The following is a 3,109-nucleotide window of genomic DNA, read 5'->3' as shown; positions in this document are numbered from 1 at the left end:
TCCCACAGGTTAAGGGCCCAGTCCCGTGAAACTGCCCCCGACCTCAGATGTCAATTGCAAGACGTAGGTCCCTAGGCTACACATAACTTCTGTCTGACTTGGCTACAAATCAAAGGTTCCTGTGACCTCTTCCTTCTTGGATTTGATTATTTTCTCACAAAACACAGGGAAACACTTATTTATCTTAACAGTTTATTAAAAGATATGATAAAGGATACAGATAAACAGCCAGATGAAGAGATACGCAGGGTGAGGTATGGGAGGGCCCTGAGCACAGGAGCTTCTGTCCCTGAGGAGTTGGGGTGTGTCACCCTCCCAGGACGTGAAGGTGTTCACCAACCCGAAGGCTCCCTAAACCTCATGCTTTTGAGATTTTACGAAGCCTTCATCACTTAGGCGCGATTGATCATTCAATCCATTTCCAGCCCTTCTCCCTTCCCGAGAGAATGGAGGTGGGGCTGAAAATCCCAAGTGTCTAATTATGGCTTTGTCTTTCTGGTGACCAGCCCTCATCCAGGAGCCATCCAGAAGCCCACCAAGAGTCAACTCATTAGAACAAAAGACATAGCAATCACCCAGGAAATTGCAAAGGTTTCAGGAGCCCTGTGGCAGGGACCGGGGGCAAAGACCAATATATATTTTCTATTATCTCACACATGATGATATCATTTAAGGGATAAACATTAAATAATATAAAGATGAAAAAATAGGTAGCCATTGCCTGGTATTGCTTCTGGCTTTCAGCTGTCAACAAGAATGAAAGCAGAGGGAAAAGAATAGACTAATAAGGATAATGTGGAAGCTTCACCCTTAATGTCCCAAAAAAGAGACAATTAGGAACAGGGGGACCCAACTCTGCAGATTAAACATAGTGACGGGGGATGGGTCACCAAGAGGGTGCCCCGAAGTAGCAGGAGGGCCTCCAAAAACTGTCAAATCTACTTCACTGTGCGAAATCTGCCCCCAAGAACCGCTACCCAAACAAAATAAAAGTTTGTGGACAACGTGGGCTCCCTCCTGAAATCCATCTCACAGTAGGGACCAGGGACAAGACACAATAATCCAGGGAAGTCCTACAGCTCAGCACCCTGGGAAAATTCAAAGGTCGGGTCACAGATTATCAGCAGGTATTTGTGGTGAGGAGATCTTTTGCGTCTAACTTTTCTAAAGTTTTTCTAGGTCGCAGACCTACAATTTGACGAAAAAGCTACCTCTTGACATTCTCCCCAGGCAGTTGTGCGCATGAACGCTCCAATTTGCATTCAGTTTCCAAGACTTCAAAGACCTCCTGCTGCCTATGGATGCGAGGTAAGAACCTTTGGAATAGAAGCTAAGTCTCTTTGCAGAAAGGTAAAGCCTGGTGGGAGACTATCCTTTCACCCTTACCATATACAAGCAAGGAATTGTTAACATAGAATGTAAAAATAATTAAGAAGGTAGAAGGAAATGATGGCCTTTAATACCACCTTGTTAGATGGAGGGGTGAAGGGTCCTTAGAATAGCTCACATCTCATAGTCCCAGCCTTCAAAGTTCCTAGCCAATGGAAATAATAATGATAAAGTAAAAATCATTAATTGTGTGCCTACCACACGCCAGGCCTCAGGCACAAAACCGTTCATTTATTTAACAAGTAGTTATTGAGAATTTTTGTGGTCATTTTAAATAAGTTAATACAGAGATCTTAGAAGAAATCTTGACACAGCAAATACTCAAGATCAGTTAGCTATTATTATGACAGTCAGGAAGTACAAAGTGTTGGTGGGTTTAAATAAAAAGACCCCCCAGGACACTTGACACTACCTCTCCCTGAAAAGCTATTGATCCATCCGAAGCATGAGAACCAAATATTCCCCTTAAAGCTCATGTGGTTAAGATTGCCAGGAAACTACATTTAGTGTAAATATCTAAAACCAATGCTGAAACCCGGGATCGAACCAGGGACCTTTAGATCTTCAGTCTAATGCTCTCCCAACTGAGCTATTTCAGCCTGTTCAGGTGTCTTCTCCTGCATAACTATAATGGAATAATATTTGTTTTACACTAACAAAAAAGGTCAATATTCAGGTTTAGTTGGAAGTAGGCGTTTAACAAATATTACGGAGATGATAAAAGAGGTGTTTACAAGCCAGAAGTAATACATAATTTCACTTTTCTCAGTTATGTTTTTAACTGCCCTGCAATCATTTTCCCATTTAAAAATAAACCATGGACTTCTTTCGTGTCAAAGAAAAATGTCTCTAGTTGGCATTTCCATCTAATATATGGTTATTTCCCAGAAAAAAATGACAGCATGGTTCACTTAAATATTTAATTAAATGTCAATTTTCCATAAAAGCAATGTTCCCATAGACCCATAAACACAGCCAGGATTAGAAAGCAGTTGGAGACTGAAGCTCCAAGGAGATCACTCAGGAGCTGTGGCAGACGCAAAAGGTAGGAACAGGAAAGATGACATAAATCGAAAAGCTCTGTGGTAGCAGAATGATGGGCCTCCAAAGATGTCCATGTCCTAATTTCCAGAAAATACAGTATGTTAGGTTACCTGGCAAGGGAGAAGTAAGGTTGCAGATGGAATTAAGGTTGTTAATTAGTGTACTTTGAGATGAGGAGAGGACCCTGGATTAGCCAGGTGGGTCCAAGATAGTCACAACAGTCCTAATAAGTGGAAGAAAGAGGCAGATGAGAAAGAACTGGAGAGATGGCAGCGTGAGCGGGACTCAGCCTGGCATTGCTGGATTTGAAGATGGAAGAGCGCCGCAAGGAATGGGGGCAGCCTCTAGAAGCTGGAAAAGGCAGAAAAATGGATTCTGCCCTGGAGTCTCCACAAAGGACTGCAGCCCTGCTGACATCTTGATTTAACCCACTGAGGCTAATTTGGGTCATCTCACCTCCAGAACTGTAAGATAATAAATTTGTGTTGTTTTAAATCACTAAGTTTGTGGTAATTTGTTACAGCAGCAATAGGAAACTAACACAGGCTTGTGAAAAATGTATTTATTAGTACCCAAGGAAGGAACAAATTGGCAAGACTCCTCCCTATCCCCCCAAGGTTGGGAATCAGAGTTGGTTGAAGGAGGTGGTGGCGAAGTTCACTAGGGTGTCATGGGC

At 42.6% G+C, this 3,109-nt stretch overlaps 1 non-coding gene across 1 annotated transcript; it reads right to left on the bottom strand.

The window, feature by feature from the left end:
• Window positions 1-1,915: 1,915 nt before the first annotated feature.
• On the bottom strand, window positions 1,916-1,988 carry TRNAF-GAA (transfer RNA phenylalanine (anticodon GAA)). The gene has a single exon. It is a non-coding gene; the product is annotated as a tRNA-Phe (tRNA).
• Window positions 1,989-3,109: the final 1,121 nt, after the last annotated feature.

Source organism: Equus quagga, chromosome 17, assembly GCF_021613505.1.
Source record: "Equus quagga isolate Etosha38 chromosome 17, UCLA_HA_Equagga_1.0, whole genome shotgun sequence".
Classification (NCBI taxonomy): Eukaryota; Metazoa; Chordata; class Mammalia; order Perissodactyla; family Equidae; genus Equus; species Equus quagga.
The sequence above is the reverse complement of the archived record's forward strand: the minus strand, read 5'-3'. Positions and strand labels throughout refer to the sequence as shown.